The 24,278-nt window shown below is 41.3% G+C and overlaps 1 long non-coding RNA gene across 4 annotated transcripts in view; it reads right to left on the bottom strand.

Moving 5' to 3' along the window:
• The window catches only part of LOC149985409 (uncharacterized), a 319,128-nt gene extending 297,571 nt beyond the window's left edge, over positions 1-21,557 (bottom strand). Inside the window, exon 1 of one of the 4 annotated variants that reach the window (XR_016497555.1) lies at positions 21,208-21,557. This is a non-coding gene — a long non-coding RNA (uncharacterized LOC149985409). Of the gene's footprint in view, positions 1-4,009; positions 4,524-21,207 lie in introns of those variants that run through there. The other 3 variants (XR_016497544.1, XR_016497553.1, XR_016497554.1) reach the window with 3 other exon arrangements.
• Between the last annotated feature and the right edge of the window lie 2,721 nt (positions 21,558-24,278).

The raw sequence follows: 24,278 nt of genomic DNA, 5'->3' as shown, positions 1-24,278 counted from the left end.
TGACCCTGTACCCGCCTGCCTGACCTCTCTACCTGACCCTGAGCCCGCCTGCTGCCCTGTACCTTTGCTCCACCTCTGGATTACTGAACTCTGCCTGTCCCTGCCCCTTAGTCTGCCTGCCGTCCTGTACCTTTGCCTTACCCTGGATTTTCGACCCCTGCTTGCGTTGACCTGTCTTTGCCTGTCCCTGTTGCTACAATAAACATTGTTACTTCGACCGTCGGCATCTGGGTCTTACCTTGATGCCTGATATTGGTGGATAGTGTGGTCTTCAGCTTATCATAAGGTACTCTACCTCAGGCGAGCAATACTTCGAGACTTCTTGTTATTGACAAAAAGACACACACCTCCACCCCTCGTCTTAGCAGAGGTAGCATATATGTTCTGCCGGTGCATGGAAAATCCCGTTAGCTCTATATTGTCCGTATCTTCGTTCAGCCACATCTCGGTGAAACATAAAATGTTACAGTTTTTAATGTCCTGTTGGTAGGATAATCTTATTCGCAGGTCATCAATTTTATTTTACAATGATTGCACTTTAGCAAGAAGGAAGGAAGGCAGTGAGAGTTTACTCGTTCGCCTCCGGATTCTCAGAGGGATGCCCGATCTGCGGCCCCTTTTTCGGCATCTTTTCTTCACGCAAAAGGCGTGGATCTGAGCCTGTTCCAGTGAAAGCAGGATATCCTTCTCGTCGGACTCGTTAAAGGAAAAAGATAATTAGCGTGTAGTTCACCCATGCTTTCAGTCTTCCTGAGTAGTAGTTCTAATCATGTTCTATTTCATGTAACTATCTTAAATCATGTTTTCCATAGTGTTATCTGGTCTAATTAGTAAAGTTATCCTAATTAAATGCTAATTCTCATTGATTAATAAGTGTGGGTGGGGTTGAGGAGAAAAGGGATAAACATTGTCCTTTTCTCTCAGTTTGGGATTGAGCACCATTTTACAATGTGCTCTATAGCAGTTTGTTTGTGTGCTGTCCTGAATGTACAGGCAGTTGATTTAGGCTGTTTTGGTTGACTCTCTTTAGTCCCAGTAAGGGGAGAGTGATGCTCTGTTTAAAGCTGGAAAAGGGGTGATTCATAGTTATGCTGTTTAGCATTTAGGGCTAATTTTAGCTGCAGTATGAACCCTATTGAGGGGCTGAGCTTTAGTCTCGCCGTAATCCTTCATTTTTGTGAGTTTTCGTATCCAGAATATCCCACATATCACCTCCCTTGGCTACTCTGGGACTACTACTCTACACAGATCTCATGTTACTGTATTAAATTATTTGTATTTATTAATTTATTTTTTAAATATTGATGTCGCAAAAGTATCATTTGTACAGCTCTTTATTAAACATTTTGTTATTTATTACATTTGACTGTGTAAAACCTAGCAGCACTACTTATTTATCTGAGAGTGAGGCAGATTTGTTTTATTTTTAAACAAACATGATTATTTGTCCCTCTGAAATCAAACCATCAAGCGATAGATTTTAAACAAATACAGTTGTTATTGAACAACCCCATGCCATGATTAGATAATGAAAAAAACACCAATCTCTTTCAGAATTTTTTTAAACAATGAAAGCACATTTAACAACATTTCTGAGAATGGATAGATAGCATTTTGGAATAAAACTCTTAAAATATACTGAAGATACAGTAAACTCAACCTTAGTCATATGACCTTCATCGTTAAAGCAACCCTATTCATTCAGTTGATAGTGGAAATAAATAGGATGAAATAGCCCCTCAGCAATCCACCTGGAAGCCTGTTGCATTCAGAAAAATCATTATTTGTTTACATCCCCCAAGGACATTCCAGGTAATGAGTAAGTGATGAAAGAAATAGAGCAGCTAGCATTTATGCATTAAATGAACATTTGTTGTTGTTAACCATTCTCTGTGAGTATCCTTCTTCCTCCGCCGACATTGTCAGCAACATCTTTCTCAACAAATTTTCATTCCTTATCCTAATTTATCATCTCCATCATCTAAGAACAGGGTTTGGGGGCAGGTGCTCAAAGTGAAAATTGCTCCATTCAGCTAGCTAAGAATTTTAACAACACTGTCGGCATTATTACAAAGATTGCATTTGTTTTCATCGGTCATGGAAAGTGTTATGTCAATCCTTATGATAGCATTTTGTTAATACAACAGCCTCCACGCTAAGGGTTGCCTTACATTTTACTGCCGAGCATGTACTGCTCTTTTGCCTTCATACAATAGCCTAGAAGTGGGTGTACATGGTAGGAAATTACTGTAAGGGGAATAGCAGAACACAAGGCCCTTTTTTTCTTTGAGAGTAATGCAGACAGGAGGGGAAAAAGTTATGAATTTATATAAGATTCAGAGGCAAGACTGTTGAGGGTTGGTAATACCATGTTTACTGCATGGGGAAGACTGTTGAGGGTTGGTAATACCAGGTTTACTGCATGTGGAAGTCTGTTGAGGGTTGGTAATACCAGGTTTACTGCATGGGGACGACTGAGGGTTGGTCATACCAGGTTTACTGCATGTGGAAGTCTGTTGAGGGTTGGTAATACCAGGTTTACTGCATGGGGGAAGACTGAGGGTTGGTCATACCAGGTTTACTGCATGTGGGAGTCTGTTGAGGGTTGGTAATACTAGGTTTACTGCATGGGGAAGACTGAGGGTTGGTAATACCAGGTTTACTGCATGGGGAAGACTGTTGAGGGTTGGTAATACCAGGTTTACTGCATGGGGAAGACTGGGGAGGGTTGGTAATACCAGGTTTACTGCATGGGGAAGACTGGGGAAGGTTGGTAATACCAGGTTTACTGCATGGGGAAGACTTGAGGGTTGGTCATACCAGGTTTACTGCATGGTGAAGACTGGGGAGGGTTGGTAATAACAGGTTTACTGCATGGGGAAGACTGGGGAGGGTTGGTAATACCAGGTTTACTGCATGGGGAAGACTGGGGAGGTGTGCTAATACCAGGTTTAACTGGTTATACCCAATACCGGGATCGATATGACAACTACCAGTGAAAATAGAGGGCGCCAAATTCAAACCACAGAAATCTCATAATTACAATTCCTAAAACATACATGTGTTTTATTGTCACGCCCTGACTATAGTTTGCTTCTATGTTTTGTTTGGTCAGGGTGTGATCTGAGTGGGCATTCTATGTTGTATGTCTAGTTTGTCTGTTTCTGTGTTCGGCCTGATATGGTTCTCAATCAGAGGCAGGTGTTAGTCGTTGTCTCTGATTGGGAACCGTATTTAGGTAGCCTGTTTTGTCATTTTGGGTTGTGGGTGATTGTCTATGTTAGTTGCTTGTGTCAGCACATTTCGTATATAGCTTCACGGTCATTGTTAATTTATTGTTTTGTTCAGTTTACTTTGTTTTCGTCATCCATTAAAATGATGCATTCACACCACGCTTCGCTTTGGTCCGCTTCTTACGACGATCGTTACATTTATATTATTTTAAAGGTAATCTTGTTGTTAATCCCACCAAAGTGTCCTGATTTCAAATAGGTTTTTCTTTTCAGCAAAAGCACTACAAACGATTATGTTAGGTCTCCACCAAACCACAATAAGCACAGACATTTTCCAGCGAAATATAGCATTCACACAAAGCAGAAATAAAGATAAAATGAATCACTAAACTTGAATTATCTTCATCAGATGACACTCATAGGACTTTATGTGACACAATACATGCATGTTTTGTTTGATAAAGTTCATATTTATATCAAAAAATCTGAGTTTACATTCGCTATTTAGATTCACTAGTTCCAAAAACATCAAGTGACTTTGCATAGCCACATCGTTTCAACAGAAATATTAATCATAAATGTAGATAATACAAGTTATACACATGGAATTATAGATATACCTCTCCTTAATGCAACCACTGTGTCAGATTTCAATACATTTTTACGGAAAAAGCAACACATGCAATAATCTGAGATGACGCTCAGAACAGAAGCCAAATTAGCCGCCATGTTGGAGTCAACAGAAACCAGAAAATACATGATAAATGTTTCCTTACCTTTGATGAACTTCATCAGAATGCAGTCCTAGGAATCCCAGGTCCACAATAAATGCTTGATTTGTTCAAAAATGTCCGTTATTTATGTCCAATTAGCTACTTTGGTTAGCGCGTTTGGTAAACAATTCCAAAGTCACAAAGCGCGTCCACTATAACGTGACGAAATGTCCAAAAGTTCCGTAACAGTCAGTAGAAACATGTTAAACGATGTACTGAGTCAGTCTTTAGAATGTTGTTTTCATATATCTTGAATAACATTCCAACCGGAGAATGAGAATGACTTCAGATGACCGGTGGAACGCAGGTCCTTCCCCTGTGAACGTGCATAGTGAATGCATGGTCCACTCATGGCAGTGGTGCCTATTTCCTGTGTCATTTGACCCCCCTTCCTATTAGTCATCAGATAAAGTTCTATTGACTGTTGACATCTAGTGGAAGGCGTAGGAAGTGAAAACTCATCCATATCTCGCAATAATTTCAATGAGGGCTTGGTTGAAGATCTGCCACCCCCAGAAAAAAAGAAAACAGGAAGTGGAATTTAACAGGTTTTTGCCTGCAATAAGAGTTCTGTTATACTCACAGACATAATTCAAACAGTTTTAGAAACTTCAGAGTGTTTTCTATCCAATACTAATAATAATATGCATATATTAGCAACTGAGACTGAGGAGATGGCCGTTTACAATGGGCACCTTTTCATCCAAGCTACTCAATACTGCCCCTGCAGCCATAAAAAGTTAATGCATGGGGAAGACAGGTGAGGTAAGTTTATGAGTTAATCAAAAGCTAATGATATGTAAAATAGAGCACGGTGATGGCCCATACACAGTAACAGCAAACCTGTGTATCCACCTTAGCCTGGAATTATATTCAGGGATTACAATGGCAAGTGGAAACTCACATACTGTACACGTTCTGTATAGAGAATAGTGGCTTTCCAAATGGTTGCTTTGCTTTACAATTGGCAATCGTTTGGGGCCCTTTTCAAAGTCACCCTCTTCAAAGCTTGATTGGTTGATTGTGGCCACCGAATACAACAGTGGAGATTGAAACATGTCAAAAAATATATACAGTATAAACACCATTTTACTACACTTTAAAATGTTGCATCAAGGCAACTTGTTTGCTCTACAGAAAGTTATTTATCTTGAAAATGTAACTGCTGACTAATTGTGTTGGGATTAGTTGTAACATTTAACATGTATCATTTAACAAAAGTAACATGTTACTTTTTGTGGAAAGTAATGTGTCATATTACGTAGTTATATTACTTTGCATTACCTTAATGAAAACAAAACGTTAAATCTCACCATTTGTTTGGCTGTCAGAGGGAGCAAGGCAAGCCATGCGGCTCTACCAAAGACAGGCTACTTACTAACTCAGGTTTGTATTAGGTTTGTGTTAGGTTTGTTGTATTATATGTGCTGCTTAATTAGCCATTCATAATGTAAGCCAAACATCTCTACAGATTTCCAATCTTTTCATTCAAAATTCTCTCGAGCCGCCAGTTCTGGTTATAAACAGGTCAACATTCACAAGGCCGCAGGGACAGACGGATTACCAGGACGTGTCCTCAGAGCATGCGCTGACCAACTGGCAAGTGTTTTCACTGACATTTTCAACCTGTCGCTGACCGAGTCTGTAAAACCTACATGTTTCAAGCAGACCACCATTGTCCCTGTGCCCAAGAACGCCACTGTAACCTGGCTAAATGACCACCAACCCTTAGCACTCACGTCTGTAGCCTGGGCTTTGAAAGGCTGGTTATGGCTCACATCAGCACCATCATCCCATAAATCTTAGAATCACTGAAATTTGCATACAGCCCCAACAGATCAACAGATGACCAATCTCTATTGCACTACACACTGCCCTTTCACACCTGGACAATAGGAACACCTAATTGAGAATGCTGTTCATTGACTACAGCTCATCACTAAGCTTAGGACTCTGGGACTAAACACCTCCGTCTGCAACTGGATCCTGGACATCCTGACGGGCCGCTCCCAGGTGGTAACACGGGGGCCCCTCAGGGGTGCATGCTTAGTCCACTCCTGTACTCCCTGATCACCCACGACTTCGGGCCAAGTATGACTAAAGCACCATCATTAAGTTTGCAGATGACACAACGGTGGTAGGCCTGATCAACGACAACTAAACTCAGCAAACAAAGAAACTTCCTTTCGCTGACAACTGCGTTTATTTTCAGCAAACTAAACATGTGTAAATATTTGTATGAACATAACAAATTTCAACAACTGAGACATAAACTGAACAAGTTCCAATGACATGTGACTAACATAAATTGAATAATGTGTCCCTGAACAAAGGGGTTCAAAATCAAGAGCAACAGTCAGTATCTGGTGTGGACTAAGTACTGCAGTGCATCTCCTCCTCATGGACTGCACCAGTTTTGCCAGTTATTGTTGTGAGATGTTACACCACTCTTCCATCAAGGCACCTGCAAGTTCCCAGATATTTCTGGGGTGAATGGCCCTAGCCTTCACCCTCCGATCCAACAGGTCTCAGACGCGCTCAATGGGGTTGAGATCCGGACTCTTCGCTGGCCATGTCAGAACACTAACATTCCTGTCTTGCAGGAAATCATGCACAGAACAAGCAGTATGGCTGGTGGCATTGTCATGCCGGAGGGTCATGTCAGGATGAGCCTGCAGGATGGGTACTACATGAGGGAGGATGACTTCCCTGTAACGCACAGCGTTGAGATTGCCTGCAATAACAACAATCTCAGACTGATGATGCTGTGACACACCGCCCCAGACCACGACGGACCCTCCACCTCCAAATCGATCCCGCTCCAGAGTACATGCCTCAGTGTAAAGCTTATTCCTTCGATGATAAACGCGAATCCGACAATCACCCCTGGTGAGACAAAACCACAACTCATCAGTGAAGAGCACTTTTTGCCAGTCCTATCTGGTCCAGTGACGGTGGGTTTGTGCCCATAGGCAACGTTGTTGCCGGTGATGTCTGGTGAGGACCAGCCTTACAACAGGCCTACAAGCCCTCAGTCCAGCCTCTCTCAGCCTGTTGCAGACAGTCTGAGCACTGATTGAGGGATTGGGCATTCCTGGTGTAACTCGTGCAGTTGTCGTTTACATCCTGTATCTGTCCCTCAGGTGTGATGTTCGGCTGTACCGATCCTGTGCAGGTGTTGTTACATGTGGTCTGCCACTGCAAGGATGATCAGCTGTCCGTCCTGTCTCCCTGTAGCACTGTCTTAGGCGTCTCACAGTACGGACATGGTCATTTATTGCCCTGGCCACATCTGCAGTCCTCATGCCTCCTTGTAGCATGCCTAAGGTACGTATACACTGATGAGCAGGGACCATGGGCATCTTTCTTTTGGTGTTTTTCAGAGTCAGTAGAAAGGCCTCTTTAGTGTCCTAAGTTTTCATAACTCTGACCTTAATTGCTTACCGTCTGTAAGCTGTTAGTGTCTTAACAACCGATCCACAGGTGCATGTTCATTAATTGTTTATGGTTCATTGAACAAGCATGTGAAACAGTGCTTTAAACCCCTTACAATGAAGATTGTGAAGTTATTTTAATTTTTACGAATTATCTTTGGAAGACAGGGTCCTGACAAAGGGAAGTTTCTTTTGTTGCTGTGTTTATGAGATTGCCTACAGGAAAGAGGTCAATAGACCTGGCAACAACCTCTCCCTCAACGTGATCAAGACAAAAGAGCTGATTGTGGACAACAGGAAAAGGAGGGCTGGGCATGCCTCTATTCACATCGACAGAACTGTAGTGGAGCAGGTCTAGAGCTTCAAGTTCCTTGGTGTCCACATCACCAACAAACGATCATGGTCCAAATACACAAAGACAGTCGTGAAGAGGGCCCGATATCAAGACGAAATGGCAACAGACAAACGGAGAACACAGGAATTAGATGGGTCACACCTGGAGGTGGGTGGAGACAATCACAAAAACAGGTGAAACAGATCAGGGTATGACAATACAGCCTTGCACACTCTTGCCTGCATCTATTGATCTTGGGTGTAATCATTAGTCCATCATTTGCAATCAAGAGTTTTTCTTGGAAAAATGTAGGTATGTTTATCCCCGTTTCAATCCGTTTGCTTCCGTTCGAGAAACGTTTTTCAACAGAATCGGTGGATTACACGGAAACACAGTTTAATTTCATTGCAGCCACATAACAGCATAATACCTTTGATCATTGTATTCCTTCTCGCATCTACACTATCTCCTCCTCTTACCTTTTGTGGACTTTGCTTGTGGAATTCAGTGCACAACACATCAGCTTTCTGTTACCAGGTGATAAAACCTTTTCAAGCCAAACCTTCATATCATAACCGTTAACCACTACACACGGCCTACATCATTGTAACCATATTAGCGTCATAGTCAACATAGATACTAAACTAACCCGTTAGTAAACCCACTACCATCATGCAAATTCCGATTGAGAAAACATGAATGTCCTCAGAGAGGCAATTCATCTTGCAGCAGTCATAAAACATATCACATCTAAAAATGTTAAATAAATAGCCAAGGATATTTACAAGCAAATAGGCAGGGTAAGTTCAGTTTCATAGCGTAAGTATTAAGTGCAATAAGTTGCAGAATTGCATTTGGAATAAGAGGGTACCTGACTATCTTGCCCAACCTATTTTTCTGTGCAACCTTGATATTCACCATTAGGTCAAGCAGTAGGACAGAATGCTCTCAATTGATGATTTATAAAAGAGAACCATGATGGTTAGATCAACATTAAAAAAGTGCAGTTTCCACAGCAAATACAGTCTTTGTTGGCCTTTCTTAAAAATATATTCTGTACACTGATTCCAGGACAGCTTGTTGTCAATGACTAGCCCAAGGTATTTGTACTCCTCCTCCATTATTTCAATGGGCTCACCTTTTAGCAGTGAATGGAAGGGTTTCTTCGAAAGTCAATCACCATGTCCTTTGTTTTTTATGTATTTTATTTTAGATGGGATGACTCACACCAGACAGTAAAATCATTCAGAGCTCGTCTGTGCTCCATTTCATCCCCTTCGAGAAGACTGACTAAAGCAGTAACGTCAGAATATTTCATCAGGTGGCGTCACGGGAAACGGCTCCAGCAGCTGTCTGTATACAGTATGTATAGTACTGGTGAAAGAACACTGCCCTGTGGGGTTCCAACTGAGGTAGCGCGCACCTCCGAGAGTGTGTTGCCAACTCGTACCTGCTGAGACCTATCAGTTAGGAAGTTGGTGATCCATGTTATTTATTTTTTTATTTTTTTATTTCACCTTTATTTAACCAGGTAGGCTAGTTGAGAACACGTTCTCATTTACAACTGCGACCTGGCCAAGATGAAGCAAAGCAGTGCGACACAAACAACAACACAGAGTTGCACATGGAATAAACAAACATACAGTCAATCATACAATAGAAAAAGTCTATATACAGTGTGTGGAAATGAGGTAGGATAAGGGGGGTAAAAGGCAATAAATAGGCCATAGTGGCAAAATAATTACAGTATAGCAATTAAACAATGGAGTGATAGATGTGCAGAAGATGAACGGAAGGAATAAGGGGACAGGTACAGCAATAGATTTTTTCCATAGAGATGGAATTTCCAACGTATCTTGGGACCGCTGAAACACAGAGCAGAAAAAAACCCTCAGCTGAGTGGAACAGTGTTTCAAGACATGACCACTTATGTTATCAGGCCCCGGGCTCTTTCGTACTCCAGTGCTTTTGAACACTCGTTGTACGACTTCCTCATTGATGACAAGCATACTCTCGGTTGCCATGACTTCCTCCTCCAGACAGGCAAGGGGAGTTGGGCCGCCCCCTGTTTCAAAGCGGGTGAAGAACTTCTTTAGTTCATTGGCTGTAGAGAGGCACACCCTCTTGTCCAGGCAGGGATCAATACGTTGCCTCCCTTTGAAGAGGACGTTTTGCCATATTCTTAATGCACAATCAGGCAGACCGAGAGTCTCCCTGTGACATTATCTGTTGCACCTTATCCTTGTACTGGCATCTCGCCTTTTTCATCTCTTTGTTCACCTCTCTGTATCGCTTTTCTTTCGAGTGGATTCCCGGAGGCAAAGACATGTTTCTTGTGGTAAGCACCACTTTCAATTCTTTGATCACCCATGGTTTGTTGTTAGGAAATATCTTACATGTTTTTTTTTTTGGGGGGGGGGGGGGTCACCAAATCAAAAACAGTGTTTGAGTATGCTAAACTAGCTGCATTCACTAGCTAAGTTTTAAAAAATGCTACAATCTCTCACTCTCTTGCTTCTCCTTCATTTTTTGAAGAAATTAATTTGTTCAAAACTATTCAACTATTGTCTTCTCTCTCTTTGAGTCAACTAGATTCATCTTTGATCCTTTGATTGGGTGCACAACATGTCAATTCATGCTGCAAGAGCTCTAATAGGTTGGAGGACGTCCTCTGGAAATTGTCAAAGTTACTGTGCAAGTCTATGGAAGGGGGTGAGGACCACAAGCCTCCTAGGTTTTGTATTGAAGTCAATGTACCCAGAGGAGAATGGACACAAGCTGTCCTCCAGCTACACCATGGTACTACCCTACAGAGTGCTGTTGAGGCTACTGTAGTCCTTCATTGCAAAACAGTTTGCTTTAATCGATTATTTGGTGACGTGAATATATTTAGTTAATTTTTTTCTAAAAAAGGATAACTTTAATGTTTCACTATTTACATTTTGAAATAAAATGAAATTCAAAAAAAGTAATTTGTTACTTTACTCTGTTATCCACAACAGTAATTGGATTAAGTAAAGCATTACTTTTGTAACACATTACCTCCAATACTGCTGACTACTGGACAAAAAACGAATAGAAAGTGGTTGACAGTAGTAAAGGTAGCTACAGTATGTTAGCTACCATCATTAATAATGTTATATTCATCATTTAATTACAATGTTACCTCATGGTTTTCACAGATAATGAATACACCTCTAATAACATTACCGTCAACACTGCTGACTAATGGACAAAATACTAAAAGAAAGTTGTTGAGCGTAGTAAAGGTAGCTACAGTATGTTATCTACCATCATGAATAATGTTATGTTAATGATTTAATTACCATGTTACCTCATGTTTTGCACAGATAATGAATGAATGAACGATGTAGGCCGTGTGTAGTGGTTAACGGTTAGTAAGGGGAATAAGGCACCCAATATTTTCATGGGTGCACAGAGGACCTGAGGTGCCGACGGGATGGAGGGGGGGAAGCCTCTGCATTTAGCATTTCACAAACACCTGGGGTGTATTCATTGGTCCACACCGTAGCAAAATGGTTTCCATTGCTAGGAGAGTTTCTATTGGACAAATTCAAGGTAGTTCTCTGCCCGTTTAGTTCTGTATGGTTCCTCGTGAATACACCCCCTCCAATCTTGAACCTCAAACCTTATGTCTAATTGGGTACTTTAAAAGGGATATTCAAACTGAGTTATTTCAGGGGATATTCAAACTGAGGTACTGCAGGGAATATTCAAACTGGGGTACTGTATGGGGATATTCAAACTGAGGTACTGTAGGGGATATTCAAACTGAGGTACTGTAGGGGATATTCAAACTGAGGTACTGTAGGGGATATTTAAACTGAGGTATTTCAGGGGATATTCAAACTGGGGGACTGCAGGGGATATTCAAACTGGGGTACTGTATGGGGATATTCAAACTGAGGTACTGTAGGGGATATTCAAACTGAGGTACTTCAGGGGATATTCAAACTGGGGTAATGCAGGGGATATTCAAACTGGGGTACTGTAGGGGATATTCAAACTGAGGTACTGTAGGGGATATTCAAACTGAGGTACTGTAGGGGATATTCAAGCTGAGGTATTTCAGGGAATATTCAAACTGGGGGACTGCAGGGGATATTCAAACTGGGGTACTTCAAGGGATATTCAAACTGAGGTATTTCAGGGGATATTCAAACTGGGGTACTGTAGGGGATATTCAAACTGGGGTACTTCAAGGGATATTCAAACTGAGGTATTTCAGGGGATATTCAAGCTGGGGTACTGTAGGTGATATTCAAACTGGGGTACTGTAGGGGATATTCTAACTGGGGTACTTCAAGGGATATTCAAACTGAGGTATTTCAGGGGATATTCAAACTGGGGTACTGTAGGGGATATTCAAACTGAGGTACTGTAGGGGATATTCAAACTGAGGTACTGTAGGGGATATTCAAACTGGGGTACTGTAGGGGAGATTTAAAATGAGGTACTTCAGGGGATATTCAAACTGGGGTACTGGAGGGAATATTCAAACTGAGGTACTTCAGGGGATATTCAAACTGAGGTCTTGCAGGGGATATTCAAACGGAGGTACTTCAGGGGATATTCAAACTGGGGTACTGGAGGGGATATTCAAACTGTGGTACTGTAGGGGATATTCAAACTGGGGTACTGTAGGGGAGATTTAAAATGAGGTACTGTAGGGGATATTCAAACTGGGGTACTGGAGGGAATATTCAAACTGAGGTACTTCAGGGGATATTCAAACTAGGGTACTGTAGGGGATATTCAAACTGAAGTCTTGCAGGGGATATTCAAACGGAGGTACTTCAGGGGATATTCAAACTGGGGTACTGTAGGGGATATTCAAACTGGGGTACTGTAGGGGATATTCAAACTGGGGTGCTGCAGGGGATATTCAAACTGAGGTATTGCAGGGGATATTCAAACTGAGGTATTGCAGGGGATATTCAAACTGAGGTACTTCAGGGGATATTCAAACTGAGGTATTGCAGGGGATATTCAAACTAGGGTACTGTAGGGGATATTCAAACTGGGGTACTTCAGGGGGTCTGTGAAAAGATTGATACAAGCCGTATGCCTAATTTGTTACTTTAACCAGGGATATTCAAACTGGGGTACTGTAGGGGATATTCAAACTAGGGTACTTCAGGGGGTCTGTGAAAAGATTGATACAAGCCGTATGCCTAATTTGTTACTTTAACCAGGGATATTCAAACTGGGGTACTACAGGGGATCTGATTGATGCAAAAATTTAAAAAAGTAAAACAACCCAAAAAATATCTTACATGTTTTTTTTTTTTGGGGGGGGGGGGTCACCAAATCAAAAACAGTGTTTGAGTATGCTAAACTAGCTGCATTCACTAGCTAAGTTTTAAAAAATGCTACAATCTCTCACTCTCTTGCTTCTCCTTCATTTTTTGAAGAAATTAATTTGTTCAAAACTATTCAACTATTGTCTTCTCTCTTTGAGTCAACTAGATTCATCTTTGATCCTTTGATTGGGTGCACAACATGTCAATTCATGCTGCAAGAGCTCTAATAGGTTGGAGGACGTCCTCTGGAAATTGTCAAAGTTACTGTGCAAGTCTATGGAAGGGGGTGAGGACCACAAGCCTCCTAGGTTTTGTATTGAAGTCAATGTACCCAGAGGAGAATGGACACAAGCTGTCCTCCAGCTACACCATGGTACTACCCTACAGAGTGCTGTTGAGGCTACTGTAGTCCTTCATTGCAAAACAGTTTGCTTTAATCGATTATTTGGTGACGTGAATATATTTAGTTAATTTTTTTCTAAAAAAGGATAACTTTAATGTTTCACTATTTACATTTTGAAATAAAATGAAATTCAAAAAAAGTAATTTGTTACTTTACTCTGTTATCCACAACAGTAATTGGATTAAGTAAAGCATTACTTTTGTAACACATTACCTCCAATACTGCTGACTACTGGACAAAAAACTAATAGAAAGTGGTTGACAGTAGTAAAGGTAGCTACAGTATGATAGCTACCATCATTAATACTGTTATATTCATCATTTAATTACAATGTTACCTCATGGTTTTCACAGATAATGAATACACCTCTAATAACATTACCGTCAACACTGCTGACTAATGGACAAAATACTAAAAGAAAGTTGTTGAGCGTAGTAAAGGTAGCTACAGTATGTTATCTACCATCATGAATAATGTTATGTTAATGATTTAATTACCATGTTACCTCATGTTTTGCACAGATAATGAATGAATGAATGAACGATGTAGGCCGTGTGTAGTGGTTAACGGTTAGTAAGGGGAATAAGGCACCCAATATTTTCATGGGTGCACAGAGGACCTGAGGTGCCGACGGGATGGAGGGGGGGAAGCCTCTGCATTTAGCATTTCACAAACACCTGGGGTGTATTCATTGGTCCACACCGTAGCAAAATGGTTTCCATTGCTAGGAGAGTTTCTATTGGACAAATTCAAGGTAGTTTTCTGGACGTTTAGTTCTGTATGGTTCCTTGTGAATACACCCCCTCCAATCTTGAACCTCAAACCTTATGCCTAATTGGGTACTTTAACAAGGGATATTCAAACTGAGTTATTTCAGGGGATATTCAAACTGAGGTACTGCAGGGAATATTCAAACTGGGGTACTGTATGGGGATATTCAAACTTAGGTACTGTAGGGGATATTCAAACTGAGGTACTGTAGGGGATATTTAAACTGAGGTACTGTAGGGGATATTCAAACTGAGGTACTGTAGGGGATATTCAAACTGAGGTACTGTAGGGGATATTTAAACTGAGGTATTTCAGGGGATATTCAAACTGGGGGACTGCAGGGGATATTCAAACTGGGGTACTGTATGGGGATATTCAAACTGAGGTACTGTAGGGGATATTCAAACTGAGGTACTTCAGGGGATATTCAAACTGGGGTAATGCAGGGGATATTCAAACTGGGGTACTGTAGGGGATATTCAAACTGAGGTACTGTCGGGGATATTCAAACTGAGGTACTGTAGGGGATATTCAAACTGAGGTACTTCAGGGGATATTCAAACTGGGGTACTGTAGGTGATATTCAAACTGGGGTACTGTAGGGGATATTCAAACTGGGGTACTTCAAGGGATATTCAAACTGAGGTATTTCAGGGGATATTCAAACTGGGGTACTGTAGGGGATATTCAAACTGGGGTACTTCAAGGGATATTCAAACTGAGGTATTTCAGGGGATATTCAAACTGGGGTACTGTAGGGGATATTCAAACTGAGGTACTGTAGGGGATATTCAAACTGAGGTACTGTAGGGGATATTCAAACTGGGGTACTGTAGGGGAGATTTAAAATGAGGTACTTCAGGGGATATTCAAACTGGGGTACTGGAGGGAATATTCAAACTGAGGTACTTCAGGGGATATTCAAACTAGGGTACTGTAGGGGATATTCAAACTGAGGTCTTGCAGGGGATATTCAAACGGAGGTACTTCAGGGGATATTCAAACTGGGGTACTGTAGGGGATATTCAAACTGGGGTACTGTATGGGGATATTCAAACTGAGGTACTGTAGGGGATATTCAAACTGAGGTACTGTAGGGGATATTCAAACTGAGGTACTGTAGGGGATATTTAAACTGAGGTACTGTAGGGGATATTCAAACTGAGGTACTGTAGGGGATATTCAAACTGAGGTACTGTAGGGGATATTTAAACTGAGGTATTTCAGGGGATATTCAAACTGGGGTACTGTATGGGGATATTCAAACTGAGGTACTGTAGGGGATATTCAAACTGAGGTACTTCAGGGGATATTCAAACTGGGGTAATGCAGGGGATATTCAAACTGGGGTACTGTAGGGGATATTCAAACTGAGGTACTGTCGGGGATATTCAAACTGAGGTACTGTAGGGGATATTCAAACTGAGGTACTTCAGGGGATATTCAAACTGGGGTACTGTAGGTGATATTCAAACTGGGGTACTGTAGGGGATATTCAAACTGGGGTACTTCAAGGGATATTCAAACTGAGGTATTTCAGGGGATATTCAAACTGGGGTACTGTAGGGGATATTCAAACTGGGGTACTTCAAGGGATATTCAAACTGAGGTATTTCAGGGGATATTCAAACTGGGGTACTGCAGGTGATATTCAAACTGGGGTACTGTAGGGGATATTCAAACTGGGGTACTTCAAGGGATATTCAAACTGAGGTATTTCAGGGGATATTCAAACTGGGGTACTGTAGGGGATATTCAAACTGAGGTACTGTAGGGGATATTCAAACTGAGGTACTGTAGGGGATATTCAAAATGGGGTACTGTAGGGGAGATTTAAAATGAGGTACTTCAGGGGATATTCGAACTGGGGTACTGGAGGGAATATTCAAACTGAGGTACTTCAGGGGATATTCAAACTAGGGTACTGTAGGGGATATTCAAACTGAGGTCTTGCAGGGGATATTCAAACGGAGGTACTTCAGGGGATATTCAAACTGGGGTACTGTAGGGGATATTCAAACTGGGGTACTGTAGGGGATATTCAAACTGGGGTACTGTAGGGGAGATTTAAAATGAGGTACTTCAGGGGATATTCAGACTGGGGTACTGGAGGGAATATTCAAACTGAGGTACTTCAGGGGATATTCAAACTAGGGTACTGTAGGGGATATTCAAACTTAGGTCTTGCAGGGGATATTCAAACGGAGGTACTTCAGGGGATATTCAAACTGGGGTACTGTAGGGGATATTCAAACTGGGGTACTGTAGGGGATATTCAAACTGGGGTACTGCAGGGGATATTCAAACTGAGGTATTGCAGGGGATATTCAAACTGAGGTATTGCAGGGGATATTCAAACTGAGGTACTTCAGGGGATATTCAAACTGAGGTATTGCAGGGGATATTCAAACTGGGGTACTGTAGGGGATATTCAAACTGGGGTACTTCAGGGGGTCTGTGAAAAGATTGATACAAGCCGTATGCCTAATTTGTTACTTTAACCAGGGATATTCAAACTGGGGTACTGTAGGGGATATTCAAACTGGGGTACTTCAGGGGGTCTGTGAAAAGATTGATACAAGCCGTATGCCTAATTTGTTACTTTAACCAGGGATATTCAAACTGGGGTACTACAGGGGATCTGATTGATGCAAAAATTTTAAAAAGTAAAACAACCCAAAAAAGTATATGTTTTTATGAATATTGTGAGTAACAACCGAATAAACACATTTTGAGTCACATACATACAGTAGAAAATACTAACAAATGTTCTTTATAACGATGTCAACCTTATTTCACAATTTATGTAGTTTAATCAGGAAGGCTGGTCTGAATGCTGGTTTAACTTCATCCAGTAAGCATAACATAATTCACTTCATTTCCCATTCTACGGGCATAGTGAGAATGACTTTCGTATTAGCAATGTGCGGAAATGTAATTTACCTATTTACTTTATAGCCTAGCACGACACAATAATGCACATTCCTCATGCTTGCCTTGCTGTTTAACTTAATCTTGCAATTATCCTCTCTGTCAACCAATGGCCGTAAATCTTGAGATGTAGCTATACACTACATGACCAAAAGTATGTGGAGCCCTGCTCGCAAAATCATGGGCATTAATTTGTAGTTTCCCCCAGTATGCTGCTATAACAGCCTCCACTCTTCAAGGAACGCTTTCCACTAGATGTTGGAACATTGCTGCGTGGACCTGCTTCCATTCAGCCGTAAGAGCTTTAGTGAGGTCAGGCATTGATGTTGGGTGATTAGGCCTGGCTCACAGTTGGGCTTCCAATTCATCCCAAAGGTGTCGATGGGGTTGAGGTCTGTGCTCCATGCAGGCCAGTCAAGTTCTTCCACACCGATCACGACAAACCATTTGCATATGGACCTTGCTTTGTGCATGGGTCCATTCTCATGCTGAAACAGGAAAGGGCCTTCCCCAAACTGTTGGCAAAAAAGTTGAAAACACAGAATTGTCTAGAATGTCATTGTATGCTGGAGCATTAAGATTTCCCTTCACTGGAACTAAGGGCGGCACCTTAGTTCCAGACCGAACCATGAAAAACAGCCCCATACCATTATTCCTTCTCCACCAAACTTTACAGTTGACACTATGCATTGGTGCAGGTAGCGTTCTCCTGGCATCTGCCAAACCCAGATGCGTCCATTGGACTGCTGCAAGTATCAGTCGCTACAAGTGGGCTGGCTACTGGTAAGCTTTCTTGACATACAGTACATTTTTGCTAACACATGGCTAATCCTCTTTTAACCAGCTAAACAGCTGTTACTGGTAAAAATGTGTTTGGAATAAAGGCTATGTTAGAGTTTACGCTCCCTCATCCAGTTACAACTATAACTGTTGGGGGGGGGGGGTGAAAATGATGACCAAATAATCTAACAAATACATTTATTTTATCATTTTAATTACTTCTCCTTGCCATTGTCATTCAGCTGATGATAAGACAAGTCAATTGGACCATTTTTGTGAACATATGATGGGGGTCTCTGGGTTGCCGGTTTGCCACGGTAGGGGTCTCTGGGCAAGAAAAGGTTGAAGACCCCTACTTTAACACCATCAACCTTCACCCCAGCAGCCATATTGGATTTCGTCCCGTACGAGACACACTGCCACTCGGAAACTTTCACCTACTGCTCCCTATCTTTTGATGATAATGATAATGCGCCTTAGCGTCACCCAGGATAAAATACTTAATTTCAATGGCTGACACCTGAAAGAGAGACATATAAAATCTGCCAGATATGTCTAACTCTCAAACAACAGTCAAGTTCTTTCCAGGATTTTCTTTCCACTGTCTTGAAGGTATTTCCTTGGTGGTGTTTCCCTCCTGGATGTACCTTTAACTGCTTCTTGTGTATGTGAACTTAATTTCCTGTCTATGTGACCTTTACTTCCAGAGGTCATGTCACCTATGACCCTCCCTCAGGTTGGGGATGGTTGTGGCGAGGAGGTCCCAACTTTTGAAGGACCGTTTTAAGGAAGGTTTTTCTCTTTGCCCATTAGGCTCATAACAACTCAACAGAGACGGTCCAGTCAGTGGTTGCAAACAGTCCTACACATCCTCCATTTTCTCACTTTCCAGAAAGCTAGAGTCAGTTCTTCCACCAAAAACTCCCCAGACTCTATCTCCACCAAATCCCTGAGGAACAAATCAAGCGTGGGCTGCTCTACAATCTCTGCAACACCAGCCTGTAGCCCTGACATCTTCTGAAAACAGTCTCTTGATGTTGAATGTCCTGTGTGTGCCCACTATCAGAGCTTGCCCAGTTACTCTCTCTGTCTCTGCCTCTGTCTGCTGCTGACATTTTAATCCCTTTTGTTGTGATCTCAGTCCCAGCTAAAGTGCCTTCAGAAAGTATTCACATCCTTTGACTTTTTCCAAATTTTGTTGTTACAACGTGGAATTCGAAATGGATTTAATTGTCATTGTTTGTCAGCAATCACACCAAATACTCTGTAATATCAAAATGGAAGAAAAATTTGAAAATAGTTTTTTTTTAAAGTAAAATAAAACACATATATCTTGATTAAATAAGTAGTCAACCCCCTGAGTCAATACATGTTAGAATCACCTTTAGTAGCGATTACAGCTTTTAGTGTTTCTGGGCACGTCTCTAAGAGCTTTCCACGCCTGGATTGTGCAATGTTTGACCATTATTCTTTAATAAATCCTTCAAGCTCTGTTGATCATTGCTAGACAACAATTTTCAGGTCTTGCCATAGACATTCAAGCAGATTTAAGTCCAAACTGTAACTCAAAAACATTCACTGTCTTCTTGGTAAGAAACTCCAGTGTAGATGTGGCCTTGTGTTTCAGGTGTTGTCCTGCTGAAAGGTGAATTAATATCCCAGTGTCTGGTGGAAAGTAGACTGAACCAGGTTTTCCTGTAGGATTTTGCCTGTGCTTAGGTCCATTCTGTTTTTTGTTTTGTTTTTATCCTAAAGAACTCCACAGTCCTTCACAATTACAGGCATACCCATGATGCATGTTTAGGAATATTTGTATTCTGTATAGGCGTCCATCTTTTCACTCTGTCAATTAGGTTAGAATTGTGGAGAAACCACAATGTTGTTTATCCATCCTAAGTTTTCTTCTATCACAGCCATTAAACTCTAACTGTTTTAAAGTCACCATTGGCTTCATGGTGAAATCCCATCCAAAAGTGTAATTAATAACTTCACCATGCTCAAAGGGATATTCAGTGTCTGCTTTTAAAATGACTTACCTATCTACCAATATGTGCTCTTCTTTGCAAGGCATTGGAAAAACTCCCTGGTCTTTGTGGTTGAATCTGTGTTTGAAATTCGCTGCTCAAATTAGATAATTGTATGTGTATTTGTATTTATTAAGGATCCCCATTCTCTGCTGCCTTGGCAACTGCTACTCTTCCTGGGTCCAGCAACATTCAGGCAGTTATATACTATTTTAAATATTACATTTCATAACACTTTTTACAACACATTAAGTGTGTGCCCTCTGGCCAGTACTCTATCATCACATATCTACAATACAAAGTCCATGTGTACGTGTGTGTAGAGTGTGTGTTTTATCATGTGTATGTGTGTCTATGCCTGTGTGTGTGTGTCTCTTCACGGTCCCCGCTGTTCCATTAGGGGTGTGGATTACAGAGATGAGGTAGTCATTAAAAAATCACGTTAAACACTGTTATTGCAGACCAATTGAGTCCATGCAACTTATTATTATGTGACTTGTTAAAACCTGTTACGGCTGCAATCCCGATATCGGGATCGATATGACAACTACCAGTGAAAATAGAGGGCGCAAAATTTAAACCACAGAAATCTCATAAGTACAATTCCTAAAACATACATGTGTTTTATATAATTTTAAAGCTATTCTCGTTGTTAATCCCACCAAAGTGTCCGATTTCAAATAGGCTTTTCAGCGAAAGCACTAAAAACGATTATGTTAGGTCTCCACCAAACCACAATAAGCACAGCCATTTTCCAGCAAAATATAGCATTCACAAAAAGCAGAAATAAAGATTAAATGAATCACTAAACTTGAATTATCTTCATCAGATGACACTCATAGGACTTCATGTTACACAATACATGCATGTTTTGTTTGATAAAGTTCATATTTATATAAAAAAAATCTGAGTTTACATTGCCGCGTTAGATTCACTAGTTCCAAAAACATCAAGTGATTTTGCATAGCCACATCGTTTCAACAGAAATACTCATCATAAATGTAGATGATAATATAAGTTATACACATGGAATTATAGATATACCTCTCCTTAATGCAACCGCTGTGTCAGGTTTCAATAAAAGGTTACGGAAAAAGCAACCCATGCAATAATCTGAGACGGCACTCAGAACAGTAGCCAAATTAGCCTCCATGTTGAAGTCAACAGAAACCAGAAAATACATGATAAATGTTTACTTACCTTTGATGAACTTCATCAGAATGCAGTCCTAGGAATCCCAGGTCCACAATAAATGCTTGATTTGTTCGAAAATGTCCGTTATTTATGTCCAATTAGCTACTTTGTTTAGAGCGTTTGGTAAACAATTCCAAAGTCACAAAGCGCGTCCACTATAACGTGACGAAATGTCCAAAAGTTCCGTAACAGTCAGTAGAAACATTTCAAACGATGTACTGAATCAATCTTTAGAATGTTGTTTACATATATCTTGAATAACATTCCAACCGGAGAATTAGAATGACTTCTGATGAGCGGTGGAACGCAAGTCCTTCCCCTGTGAACGTGCCTGGTGAAAGCATGGTCCACTCATGGCTGTGGTGACTATTTCCTGTGTCAATCTATCCCCCTTCACATTAGAGTCATCAGACAAAGTTCTATTGACTGCTGACATCTAGTGGAAGGCGTGGGAAGTAAAAACTTCAACCTTGGTTGAAAATCTGCCACCTCCAGAAAAAAAACAAGAAGTGTAATTTCTCAGGTTTTTGCCTGCTATATGAGTTCTGTTATACTCACAGACATAATTCAAACAGTTTTAGAAAATTCAGAGTTTTCTATCCAATACTAATAATACTATGCAAATATTAGCAACTATGACTGAGGAGCAGGTCGTTTGATATGGGCACCTTTCATCCAAGCTACTCAATACTGCCCCTGCAGCCATAAAAAGTCAATTTATTTAGGCTTTCCATAGCAAACGGGGTTGAATACTTATTGAGTCAAGACATTTTAGCTTTTCATTAAAAAAATATGTCACTGACATTATTGGTTATTGGTTATTGTGTGTAGGCCAGTTACAAAAACAAAACTTAATTTAATTAATTTTAAATTCAGGCTGTAAAATGTGGAAAAAGTCTAAGGATATGTATATATATATATATATATATATTCCTGTTTTATTTTATTAGGATCCCCGATAGCCAACGCCAATGGCGACGGCTTGTCTTACTGGGGTCCGACACATAACAAAAAAGACATCACAGACAAAATACTATGATTTACATTTAAAAACATTATCATGTTGTGTGTGTGTGTGTGTGTGTGTGTTTGCATCTGTCAGTTACACTTACTAGTCTGTGCATACACACAAAAAGTAGGTCCCATGGGGGAGAGGAGTTGTGAAGTGAGTTTTATTTGTTTGTTTTTTAACCAGGTTTGCTGTTCACTTGTGCTATATGAGGTGGAAGTGAGATCCATGCAATCATGGCTCTGTATAATACTGTATGTTTTTTGGAATTTGTTCTTTGCTACCTGGAAAATGCTTGCCAAGGAAGTCATCTCCATCTGGTTCTCCTCCTCCATCCTGTAGTGAAGTAGACTGAGAACACCAAGAAGAGTGTTCCAATCAGCGCTGGTCCCATGTCATAAGTCGTGGAAACCGAAGGCAGTGGCATGCTGTTAAGCGGATGAGGGTGATTGCGAGAGTTTCGGAGCAGATTGACATAAGGAATAGCTTCGCTGCACTGGTGCCTGATTTACCTGCGCCTTCATCGCTGGGACTGACTGTGTCTGCAACGGTGGTGCTTTCTCCAACTACGCTGTCTCCAACTACGCTGACTCCAACTTCGCTGTCTCCAACTACGCTGTCTCCAACTACGCTGTCTCCAACTACGCTGACTCCAACTACGCTGACTCCAACTACGCTGTCTCCAACTACGCTGTCTCCAACTACGCTGACTCCAACTACGCTGTCTCCAACTACGCTGTCTCCAACTACGCTGACTCCAACTACGCTGACTCCAACTACGCTGTCTCCAACTACGCTGTCTCCAACTACGCTGACTCCAACTTCGCTGTCTCCAACTACGCTGTCTCCAACTACGCTGTCTCCAACTACGCTGTCTCCAACTACGCTGACTCCAACTACGCTGTCTCCAACTACGTTGTCTCCAACTACGCTGACTCCAACTACGCTGTCTCCAACTATGCTGACTCCAACTACGCTGTCTCCAACTATGCTGTCTCCAACTACACTGACTCCGGCAGCAGTTTTGTAGTCGAGTTCGGCTCCTTTCCCTCTCTCTGGATCTGACAGCCTGCTGTGGAAGGTCGTACGCTATCCTACTTCCTGTGAAAGGCTCAACAAATTGTGTGAGGGGTGGGAATGGGCTGATTTCTCAATTCCCTTTTCCAGGTATTTGGCAGTTCCAGTGGTGTAAAGTACTTGAGTAAAAATACTTCAAAGTACTACTTAAGTAATTTTTTGGTGTATCTGTACTTTACTATTTATATTTTGGACAACTTTTACTTTTACTCCTGTCACGACTGTCCTGATCAGGTCAGGTTACAGGAGACCACAAACCTACAGATTACTTCTCAACCCCAACAGAGGAGGAGAGATCTAGGGGTCTGAATATGTGGGTTTTTTATGATCCCTCACGCCACTGGTAAATCTCAGGCCACAGACAAATTCCTTTGTCCTGTTACTATGGAGAACCAGCCTCAGAACATTAAACATGAAATAAAGGGACTTTGGAACAATGGTTCTCGTCAGCCACCATGGTGGTCATGACGATAGATGGAATATGAAAATGTATGTCATTTTTGTTTTGTTATTAAAAGTTAATAGATGAAGTTATTACGAAAACATTGTAACGTGAAGAGTTTTCCTAGTATATGTTTGATGTTAATGCATTGTACGTTGTATGGAAAATATCCAAATCAAAGAGAATGTTTTGGGAAAGATGAAATATGAAGGCTGGTCTAAGCGGGTGAATTCAAGTTGAACCATCTAGCCTCCACCTCCCATCGAATCGTGGTATCTACACTGTTTCATTCCAACGCTGTGAGCTCTGAGCTACAGAGTTGTCTGTCCTCAGAAGACCCCTTCCAGAGCAAGGGTGAGGGAACAGACTCCTAAGCCAAAAGGACACTGACATCGAGAGGACGATCAGAGAGGTGCGCTGGAGTTTTGCATCATCGAGCAGCCTGAACGGTCTGCGCAGAGAATAATCCTCTGAGATCTTCCTCACGTAATTACATCATTATATTCTGACCCATAAGAGCGGCAGATTGGGGCAAGGCTAGGGTTAGAA

Source organism: Oncorhynchus mykiss, chromosome 1 (genome assembly GCF_057628025.1).
Source record: "Oncorhynchus mykiss isolate SJ-2025 chromosome 1, ASM5762802v1, whole genome shotgun sequence".
Taxonomy (NCBI): domain Eukaryota; kingdom Metazoa; phylum Chordata; class Actinopteri; order Salmoniformes; family Salmonidae; genus Oncorhynchus; species Oncorhynchus mykiss.
The sequence above is the reverse complement of the archived record's forward strand: the minus strand, read 5'-3'. Positions and strand labels throughout refer to the sequence as shown.